This window comes from Euwallacea fornicatus, chromosome 14, assembly GCF_040115645.1.
Source record: "Euwallacea fornicatus isolate EFF26 chromosome 14, ASM4011564v1, whole genome shotgun sequence".
Taxonomy (NCBI): domain Eukaryota; kingdom Metazoa; phylum Arthropoda; class Insecta; order Coleoptera; family Curculionidae; genus Euwallacea; species Euwallacea fornicatus.
In genome coordinates this window covers 4,391,256-4,403,263 of record NC_089554.1, presented here as the reverse complement: position 1 = coordinate 4,403,263, position 12,008 = coordinate 4,391,256, and the positions used below count along the sequence as shown (strand labels likewise).

The window sequence follows — 12,008 nt, the reverse complement described above, 5'->3', positions numbered from 1 at the left end:
TCTAAATAGGTTCGGGATGACTGTTCCATAAAAAATACCACTCTCTTCTTTCATCCGAACCTACATGTGATGATCATTCTGATGCTAAATTTGAGTCCTATTAATAACGAGACACGCCATTTTGCAACCGCGAACTTTGTGTTTTCGAAATAACAGGAAGACATTGGGGCACGCCTTGGACCAGTAGACGTTCTGGTATTGCTTGGAAGCTGTTTGTGTTGCAATGTCTGAATGATAATTAAGTTTATTATGTTGTGCAGGGTCGATTCTAAGTTTCCTAGCGGTTTGTTTCTCTAAAGGAAAGTTTTCGACTTATCGCAAAACTTCAATTAGAGGAGGTTTTGGAAGTGTCGAAGCCGATTGCAAATCTTACTGAACGGGCATGGGAAGGTCATCAGTCTATCAGATTTAAGGTACCAACAGTGCAGCACTGATTTTTTCACCCTATTCGTAGATGTAACTGATAAAAAACAACAATTACCCTTCACTAAGGGTTGGGGCAAGACCTCTGTTAACCCCCCATGTTAAATACGGAAAACACTCTAAAAATTCCTGATCATAAAAAAAAAATTTCATTCCTCAACGGCCGAGATGAGGAATTTTCAAATACTTTGTATACTCGCGTTCCATTCATTTCACTTCTGTTAATCGCCGCTTGACAATCATTTTATACCAAGAGCGATGGCAGATTTGCCACTGAAGCGTTAACATGAATTTTCGTCCGACCCCTTACTAAAAGGTGAATTTTATTTTCGATTAGATTAAATTGAGAATAGGGTGAAATTCCATTGTTTCAACGCCCTCTACCTGCGTGGGAGGCATTGTTCGTCCAAAAATGGACAATGTGTGTCAAAAAGTATAGAATATATTTGCCTTTTTACTGTTGTGCTTAATAAATGTGAACATTTATCGTAGATTCGATCCGCTTTTACAATGAAATCCGGCAGAAAATCCCATATAAATAACAAAGATTATCGATTTGGATTGACTGAGTTATCCGAAAAATTTATCGGTATTGTTTAAACAAGATAATTAACAAGATTTGACTTGGCAAATTGAAAAATGGCACATAACAGCCCACATTTAAATTTAACGGCCAACTATATGTCCTTAACACCGTTCGGGAGATTTGAGTGATTTTCCGTTAAAATGTTAAAATTAATTACTTATTTACATTATAGAGTTTCACAGTAGTGGAAATGGGGCCAAAGGACAAAATGTACTCACAGATGCCAAGAGAAACATTTGGCCTAAAGTCATATAATATTAACGTACTATCTGACGTTCAATTCCTACCAACTGTTTTCGCTAAATAATAAAGTGTCCCAGGACAAGAAAATTACTCTGAAAAAAAAAATTCAATTAAAGCTACAGTTTTTGGGATTCGGCCCTTTTTGGTCAAAGCTGGCCGCAAGTCTATGCTGGACATTTTCAAGAGGCCTGTGTTTCTTCAGAGCAAAGTTTTAGCGATAAATAACGTAAAAGGGGGAATAACGTAAGCTGTTCAGAACCATTATGCAACATAAGAACGTAAACATGTGTTAAATATAAAATTCTTTGTGGCTAGTACTTTCTGAGATTTTATTGATTTTAAGGCATCAGCTTAGCAACCTATTCTATAACATAAAAATTCGTTAATATCCGACATATGGAATCCTGCAAGCACTAGTGAATTTAGCATGTCAATAAAACTGAACCAGTTCTCAATATTGCCATGAAACCTGGTTGTTCGCAAACCCGGCAGATGAGCAACGGCTTGAGCTGGAACGGTATTTTCGTATTTAAATAAAAAAAAGTCCCAACATCACTATTTTTCTCCTCGAGATTATCAGATTTTTTTTCCTCGAGGAATGTGTTTACAAATTGCATTGCAATTGCAACCGATTCCTTTTCACACAGAAATTCCAATCATTTCTGAATTTTACCCGAGTCCGAAAAACCGGTCGTAACACTTTGAATTTCCAACTGGAAATTGTCTCGTTGATCTTTATCCAAATAACTAGTAAATCGAGCTAAACGAAAACAAACTATAGTGTTCATGCGTTAATTCTGAAATTTCGCGTTCGAAAAACACTACATCAACCGGATCGTCTAAGTATTCTTTGCCTTTCTTTTAGGAGGTCATTGTTAAAATGAGAGATCGTGCTTTTCTCGACAATAGCTCAAATTTACGCATGGCACAATACGCGGATTTTTTTATTACACGAAGATGATAGAATTAGATGGGCGAGAGCATAGAACGCAGTTCCAAAATCGTTTGCCGTGGTACTTTTCTCTTGTCCGTTCTGTTGATCAGACGGCGAAGCACCGTGTCCAGTCGTGGTCATACAAATGGCGCAATACGTTTCTTGAACCTTTAAGCCATTTATAGCATTTTTGTGTCAAATTAATAGCCTGTACAGAACTTTATAAAATTGACGGACTTGTTTAGCAAAAAAAAATTAAAAAAAAAAAAAAAACAGTTTTCTTAATTTTTTTATGGCTGACCAACAATATAGCGTAGTCTTCAAAAATAGGAAGTAAATAAACAAATATACGTAATATCTTCAATATTGAGGGGGGGTAACCCTTACTTTTTGTCAAAGCCTTCAGTTGGAATGACATCGACGCTACTAATTGCTGGACGTAGTTGGTAGGAATCGAATTCTAACGTTCTTGATATTTGCCCATAATTCGTAAGCATTGACGGGATTCGCATCTTTTTTTTACCCTTTCTCATACATTTTCGACAGGGTTCAGGTCAGGAATTTGAGGGGGCCATTCTAAAACATCGATTAAATTTTCTTCCATCCATCGCTTAACGAACCGCGAAGTATATTTGAAATGATTGTTTTGCATAGAAATCTAATTAATCGGCATAGATTCCAAAGCTTATGGCTCCGTTAAGTTGGCTAAGATAGCTCTATATTTGAATTGTTCTATAATAACCTCAATCCGATGAATTGGTCCAATTCCGTGCTAGGAAACAGCACCCTATATCGTTACTGGTCTTCCGCCGTGTTTGATCTTTTTAATGATATAACGAAGATTGGTACTAGAGTTTGGTGGATGTCAAATATAAACATTTCTATTGGTTCCGAACCTATTAATCTCGATTAAACGCTCAAAAGGATCCCGTGCCAAAATTAAGGGGGTTGACTGATATGATTTTTTGCGAAATTTAAACCCCTCTTATTTTAATTGAATACGTGTGGCTTTTTCCTGGCAATGCACCCACGAGACTTGTGACGTTGTGAAATTCTTTTGACTGGTCGTGCGGATATATCTATTTTGTGATTGGTAAAAGTTTGACGCTCTATTTCCATAGACGCTAAAAAAGGTTTGCCTTTAGAGATCTGTTCACGTAGAGCAATTCCTAGCTGTGTGGTTTTTCGTTGTCTGGAAGTCCGTTTTTTATTTTCAAAATTTTTGGTGTTTTTAGATAGCCTTGAAACGTTGTCCACCTGTTGGCGTGAACGAAAACGTGAATTGTGAAGAACACAATGTTGTGGAAGTCTCTATTTTAGACTTCCGTCCATCATTAGTTTTTTAGATCACATATTCCTTTTTACCCACTGTTTTTCGAAACAATGTCAAATATTAGCACTCATTTAGTACTATAGAATTAATCGTAACTTACTTTGCATTAATAAAATGATTCGGTAGAAAAAAGTCACTAAACACAAAATATTTAAACGTACTATTTGCATGACCAGTCCGAGCTACCAAAAACCTACTAAAATACTAGGACAGAACTTATTTCTTTGCTTTGAACTGATAGGGCATTCTATGAAAATAAATAAATAAATCATTTTTTTTAATTTAACATTATCATTCAGGTCTTTCATTCTAAAAATGAAGAGTGCGCCACTTATATGACTACGAATCTATTTGCTACGGTTTGCGGCATATTTGGAAGCGCTCGGGCCTTGAAATAATCGAAATTCTACGTTCAAAGTGCACAAGAACTGTGTTTAATAAATTAAGTGAAAGTTGTTGAGTTTGCTACGTACATGGACCAACTGAAATGTTTTCATGTATAAGAAAAAAGTTCGGAGAGATGCGTCCGCTTCGGACTTTACGTCCTTGTTGCTATGTGGCTTGCGCACTCTTATGACGCATGCGTATATTATGGAAAAATCGGCGCTAATGGTGGAAAAAAAGTAATAGAAATGAATTTTGCAGGTGCGCGAGTGCGGCAGCTTCGTGAAGGCCACTCATGTCTCTAGTTGATTTCGAGTTAGCCCTTGGCAATTTAGATAAAACTTGCACAATTTTTGCTAATTTGCCTAAATTCAATAGCCACCATAAAACAAGAATTGACCTCGTCATTGCAATGTGGTAGTTTTGATCGCGTTAAGATGGGACGTTTTATTATAGAAGGGGTTGGGGAGTTCCAGTGGTGCAATAAAATGTCGGTTGTATATTTGATAAGTTTTAACCGGAAGAACTTATTTATAATATACATATAAAGTTCGGTTAAAATGCTATTTTCAGCTATGCAGGAATCCACTTCTAATATTTGAATTTTAAAGCAAAATTTATGTAGTTCATAAGAGGATTCGGAGAAAGACCACAGAGAAAAGAACTCAGTTTGAGAGAGCCTCGTCGCTATTATGTATATCGGTTACTTCCAAAGCCATGTCTCTGCCGTCATCAACTTTCTGACAAAATCCTACAGTGACATCTCGACAAAGGTTACCTAAAACCCATTGATGGTATTAATGGCCCGAATTAACGAATGCCTAAGCGATCGTCGTGGATCTAAATAAAAAGGAGTCTTATGTTGCCCTCCTATATCAATTTTACGATTGAGTGACATCCGGCCTACATTTTTAGTCACGAATTTAGGTAAATTTCGATTTTTTTTTCTACTTCAACCATTAAGCCCCAATTTGCATAATCATCTGATAGATGGACCTTTCCTTTAAGTGTTGGCTAACTGAGCGTAGCCAGGCGTTACCCAGCAATTTTCCTTACATCGTTGGCCACTCAATATTACGGTTTGTCAAAAATCTTTTCCAAGTAATAATTTTGAAAATCGTTCCGGAAAATGTGAACTTCAGAATATGACCCAAAAAGATCTCGTAAGGCGATGTTCCGAAGTATGTTATGATGAACCCATGCCAGAGTACTACACAAAATGAAAGAACTTGTTGATAAATGGGAGTTTCCGGGATAATATATGCTAACACGAGGGAATCAAAATAGCGAGAAAAAATTTATACTTTTTCAGGATTTTAAATTAGAGATAAATTTTTTGACCAAAGTTTTTGCTCTCCTACCAGATCCCTAGGGATTTATTCGGAGTTAAAATTCAACTTTCGGAGGGCAGATTTATGCCTACGAGGTTCCACTTTCGCTAATATAATATTGTTTTATTAGTATCGAAATTCGGGCTCGGTTCGCAAACAATAAGTTTGTAACCTTCAAACAAGGCGCAGAATTTATTTATTAGATTTTGAGGATCGATAGGGGCCTTTGGCCTCACGTTTTTGACCCTCGTGATGTAGCTGATGCGGTGACATTCCCAAGCTTTTAGGCTTTACTCTTTGGGCAAATATATGATGGTCAAGCCTAAGATATAACCGAAACGTGCTGTGCCATAGGGTCTTAGCTTCAACTATAAATTTATTCAAATCCGACCTCATTGGGGTAGCCCTGTTTAATACTGCCTCTTTTATTTGCTTTGGGGCAACGAAAAAGTGGCAAGTCTGGGGAGATGCTCACGAGGAAAAACCAGAAAAACTGCATCTGATAGAGAAATAAAAAATGAATGGCAAAACGGGATAGTGGGAGGGTATTTCTAATTACAATTTTTAATATCTACTAAAGTATTTAAGTATTCCATAAAATTTGCAAGGTTTGGCACTAAAACCATCCCTCTTTCGGTTAAAATTCCATAAAATTTTAAAGAATAAAATCTTTGCTAAACTTTGTTTTAAGTGGCGCCAAACTTTTATATTGGATTAACTCAAGCTTTGTGAATCATTCATTGGGTCATTTTTGGGTTTTGATAACACAAATATTGAAGTGGCATTTTCTCTGAATACCTAAAATTTTCCTAAAAGAAAAAGAAAAAATACGACACAAAAATTTCACAGTTATTCTCAGATTTTTAGGACCTGTGGAATTTAGAGAGCATAGCTACACTGCAAGCACCCACTTAAGATTTTCAGCAGGCCGATACCGGGAATTTTAGGACAACACCACCTCCTTTTGTCGTAAACTTAATGCCATCATTGGACCAATAATCCAATAAAAATTTCCTATTTTCTAGATATTCCCTTTGAGCCCAGAAACAGAATTCCAATCTCTTTTCTTCGTCGGCCCGATCACGAGCCCGCAAAAATTTAGGCTTATATGACTTAAATTTACTTTTTACAATGGATATTTTAATATTTTCAGTCCGCACTAGCCACTTTCAAACCGGAATTGGTATTATTGAGAAAATATTCTCTATTGACTCACTATGTGTAATCTCTCGACGTGAACCATTCTTGTTTGCGAGAGTCTAGCTTGATACATGCCAGTTTCGTTAAAAACCTCATTCATGCGGTGCACAGTATTGTTGTTTGAGTCAGGTTTATTGGGATATCTGATATTAAATTCTTTGTCCGCACCCCTAGCCGAAAGACAAATATCGCCAACAAGAGGAACAAGTTCAGTTTGGTCTCTTACGCTCATTTGTTCCATTATTAGCGATATACTTTTTGGACTCTTTTCAGAGACTCTAATCATGTTGACTTAATCTTTAAAGTCTTTTTTCTGGCAGTGTCAGTTCTTGAGATTTTACTCCGTGCTTCGATACAAATTTTTTGGGGGTGTCTCCCTTTTTAAATGGGACACACCGTACATCACCTATTACATCCAAGGCGTGTCGTATTCGAGCTGTTCGAAAAAATTTCTCGCAGAGCTTGAATGGGGGCTAACTCAGTTTATGTTTCCACACTGTAAACGGAGGAATGGAGCCAAAACTGTGATAATTGGTATTAAGCTTGTCAGTCATCAATCACAAGACGTAATATAAGTACTAATAAAGGAAGGAATCTTTCCCGTTTCCTCTTTTCTAAATGCAGGAAACACTTAAGTAATTGTTATCAATCATTCAACAGCTAGGCATGTCGCTGTAGCCGAATCGTCCACGTTCAGTGGAAAAAATGCAGTGGAATAGTCAAATATTATAGTCAAAATTTAAGCATATACCAAGTGTAACATATTATCATGGACACATTTCAGTGAGCGTCAGTACATTACAAAATAATCAAATAATTCTAATTTCCTCATGGTCAAAAATGCTTCATTTTAGACATACAGGATGGCAAAGTTTCACATTTTTTAAGGACATTTTCAACAGTTTTTATAATTCGTATTTATTTAGGTTCATTTTTATCTTGGGAAAGTTAAGTAAATATTACGAGTTGACTCAGAGAGTTGATAACTGAGTCGGATGTTTTGCTTTGCTTACTTCCTTTATATTCCTAATTTGTATTGATAGATATTTTTGGCAGTGCGAAAACGGTGACAGATACAAAAACACTACAAAATACTAAAAAGCTAAAGAATTGGTAATTGAATTTGGTATGTAAATTTACATAGGGCGTTAAAAAAAAATACAAAGCATAAAATAAGCATGACAGAAAAAACGTAACGTCTTGTATATGGTTACCGATCATTTTAAGTAGTACGATATTTCAATCATTTAACTCGAGACATAGGTAAGAAAAACGTAAAATTTGAAACTACCATTCTCTGTCCCATATTTTCCGTGTTTCCCACTTACGGTTAACGTTAAATTTTTGAAATTGGATACACCTATTTCCTTTAAGCGCCTTTGCAACAATGTCGAAATCGTCGGTCTCCATGTAGAGGCCGTTATATCTTTTGGATCACGCACTATTTTAAGCTTTATATCTTTTTTGGAACACCCTGTATCAATTTTGATGTCAAAAATGAGTTTCAGACATTTTAAAAATTTTGTTTCGATTATTGACTTTTTGCATTTTCGAAAATTTAACTCAAGGCATATGTGAGGAAAAATGTGAATTTTGCCATCCTGTGTAACGAAAACAGTGCGCATTTAACCATAGGTTTATCGCACTTTCTCAGTATTTTCGAGAGTACCATCAGCCCCAGAAATGTCCTGATGATATGACAACACGCTGCACAGTCAAAGCTTCTATTCGAAGATCGGTGAAGGGCTCTCGAAAATTAGCCAAGTCTTAAGAATCTAGTACGTCTTACGAGGAAAGGAGGCATTCAAGAAATTACAGACAAAACTGTAGTAGAAATTACCGGATTGAACAATAACGATCTTCCATTCGGTGATTCATGTGGCCATCTTTGAGAAATCAGTCATTCGGAAGGTGCATTCTCGACTATCCGAAAAGCTGCCCAGAAATCTAATTTCTAGTGCTCTCGGCTGATCAAGCAAGATTTACAGAGCGATATATGATATAGAGTGACTATGTTGAATTATTCGCTTGATCCGCGATTTAAAGTTGATCATTCGATATTCCAGTGCGGTCGGTCAAATTCTAATCTCTGATGACGGACGTGGTTTATGAAGCGACCGTAGACCGGATTAAAGAACTGGTCATTTGTGTAATTGTGAAAAATGTAATTTGGATGCGACTTATTTCCATGTAAATTACAATGTAGAGCAAATATAGGTCAAAATGTAGAGGTTTAAAAATTGAGAAAATCGTGTAAAAAACAGGGACAAAAACTGATTATGAAATCTACGTAAAAAGGAAGTTGCCCTTTCCAAATGTCATGCAAAATGTACGATAAGATTCCATCGCAAAAAATACGCAGGATCACTCTTCTGGTTTTTTGTAAAGATTTTTTGCAGATATGGAGCTAAACTCATGGGTTTTTGCTATGTATACAGGTTTATAATTGCCAACAAAGGGTTTTGTGACTACGTTAATAATTCAACACCTAAAAATGTATAAACAGCTGCGATAGAACGTTGAAAGGATGCATTTATGGTTGGGTCATTTATGGTACTTTTGCCAAAAGGTTAATTTTGGCAAGCAGGTGTGTTTAAAAATAAAAACATTTTTCAAAGACGATGCTTATCCGCCCATTTACGCACGAATTAAATTACGGCTTAGATTAAAATAGCTTCAATGCCTTACATACCTATTTTATCGGATTGTGTATTTATAGCATTCATTGTGATACGATTTGTATTCGTTTTACTGCTCTGGCGCGGTGTTTATATTTTTACTAAATATGCTGCATCGTACTTCGTGTACTTTCAGGGGTTCGTGCGCCGAGCATTCATGGCAGAAAACTCACAAGTTTTTATGCCTTCACCCTCTGGAAATTTCTTCAAACTCATTCTCCAAGGGATTCCTTTCTCGGTAAAATACAATATATTTAAAGTCCAGGTTAATTGAGACCATTCAATCCCGCGTCCAGTTTTTTGTCGCGGCCACTTGAAAAAAACTGAAATATGCTTCAACAAAGCGTACGTCATTCGTTTATTACCTGTTATCTCTTACATGCACCTATAGAAACATATTTCATCTAACTACTATCTAAAGCCATTTCCCGAAATAGGAAGGTGCGAGCCAAGATTGCCAAAAACAATAAACGGAACTCAATGTTAGCTCAAACGTCCCTTTGTGTTATCTGACACTATAATTCACTTAGACTTAGAGAAACTCTTTTATTTGATAGCAGGAGAGTGAATAGAGCAAAGAGGAGCGAAGTTGTTGGCATGAGAATTTATGGCCAGTTCAAATGTCGACGAAATGTCACTATAGAAGGAAGATATCTATGAATGTACATTTTCCAGCTAAAAACAGAATTATTCTGGATTCATAAAAATTGAATTCATGGAGAAGTCAAGAGGAACGTGAAACGTGATAGAGTTTGGGGAACCAGTTTGATGACAAAAGGGATAACAAAAAACGTTGGTATCCTTTTTTATTTATTGATAATATGACGGCGCCGGGGGTTACCTTATTGACATTGATCACTGTATGGGATGGCTTTTTTTGACGGATTTATGGGGCCTAAGGAAAATGGTAATAGATAAACGAAATCTGCCTGCACATTCTCGGGTCCGATTTTCAAGTGGAACTTTGTGATGTGATTGTTTTACGGCTGACTTGTCTCGTTCTCGACATACAGGGAGTTTTTGAAAAGTCTTCCATTTGGACGTGGGTTTAACTCCGAGTTTTACGCCAGGTCAGGGCACTTCTCGGAATTGACAAGCCAAAGAAAGTTTCCCACCTTCCCCATAGAGAAACTGGTTAGAGAAGGTTGGGAAGTCACCCGAACTGAGTCAAAATCGGTAACGCTCTTATACGCTTCTAAAGAAGATTAATGACGCAGTTTATAGGATCACGGGGGTTACCAGAGCAATGATGAAAGTTGCCCATCTGAATGAGTTAACGCGACACGATGGAGGTGTATCTGTTAGGGATGAACAGCCGTAGGAGGAGGACAGTGTTGCGGCGGGCGGCCACCGCGGTTGAAAACAAAGGCAAAAAGAGGGGGGTATTGTGGCGTTGGCGCGACATGTGATTTATTGCTTCTTTTTATGTAGGTTGAACATTGTTTATATTAATATTCGCACATTTCTGAGACGGCAACTGACAGTTGAACATATTTGTTGAGCTGAAAAATAGAGTTTACATTGAAAACGCGCATACTGAGATCATTCCAAATTCAAAATCGCTGCAATATGTTTAAAAGCTGAAAGCAATTTTATTAATTCCCCCATGTTTTTCGCATAAAACTTCAAAAGTAAATTAGAATGCACTATAGAAAATTAAAAAATATCCATTACTGTAAACCTGTCATGAAGCCTCGTACAGATATACGCTGAAGTCTCGTGTAGTTATGTACATCGGGGCCTTCTGAGCCCATTTACTCAATCAACGAAATTTATATGTAGCTCATAAAGTGAACTTTATTAATGTGAGGTAGGAGTTCAGGAAGCAGCTGGAAACCTCAAAACTCGTTCCAGTCGTATTCAATTTCAAATATGTAAGTAGGAAGATTGCAAATTTCATTACAGGCGCCATATACCCTAATGAAATAATCCTCTGCAGTGATATAATTATATTTCAACAAGAACTTTCCAGAGCTGAATAAGTAAGACGGTAACTTGATGAAGATTTACCGCGAGTTGTTCATTAAAGTATTGCATAATGCATAATAAATTTTATATGTTGCTCAAATATAAAGAACATTCTTGAGAAGAAGGTTAATAAGCATGAGTAGTCTGAAGTGCTGCGGAAGCTTACTTAGAACACACGAAATTGTTGAATACATTTTAGTCTCAATCCTCTTAAAATGCTCAACTTAGCGCTATATCAACATTTGCATACGAAACATATTACAATTTACATAAAGAAGTGCCTTTTCCCACTGTTTCGAAACATAAACTTGAATAATAAACGTTCGCACAAAAGATTTACAAAGCGTAGCAGCTTTTATGAGTGCATAAGGCTGCCGGGAGGGGAAAAAGACCATAATTTTTATTATACGTAAAATTAGGACATAGCCATTTTTTCAACGAAAACATTCAAGATTTAAGATAACTGGAGATAGGAATGGAACTCAAAAATATATCTGGATGGATGTATTTAGGGGTTCGACTGGAATTCTTTCGGGAAATTGCCTTAGAGGGCCATATATTTTCTCGTTGGAGGAATTTAATGAATAAAGTGGTGGTAATTAGTTCGTCCAGTATAATTCGGTTTTCAGACATAGCGTGATTTTATGTGGCTTCTTCTAAAGTATTTTTTAAAGCAAAAAAATATTTAAACTTAACCAGTTTTTGCAATTAGATGGAATTTATGATATTAGAAACCCACTTTGGTGATAGAGCGACTACTACTTTTTGCCGCTGCAGAGCTTTGTTCTGTGAAGAGCAGCTGATTGAAACGGGTGGGCTTTCATATCTCAATACTGTCATATTTACCTCATAGGGGAATTCATTAAGATTAAGATACTCCGCCCTTCGTCAAATTTAATTGTTACGAATAATGTTGTTTGAAGAATAC

The 12,008-nt window shown here is 36.6% G+C and overlaps 1 long non-coding RNA gene across 1 annotated transcript; it reads left to right on the top strand.

Moving 5' to 3' along the window:
• The first annotated feature begins 6 nt into the window (after positions 1-6).
• Positions 7-1,505, top strand: LOC136343462 (uncharacterized). Its single transcript, XR_010732786.1, has 4 exons — positions 7-413; positions 761-856; positions 916-1,012; positions 1,182-1,505. It is a non-coding gene; the product is annotated as an uncharacterized lncRNA (long non-coding RNA).
• The last annotated feature ends 10,503 nt before the right edge of the window (positions 1,506-12,008 follow it).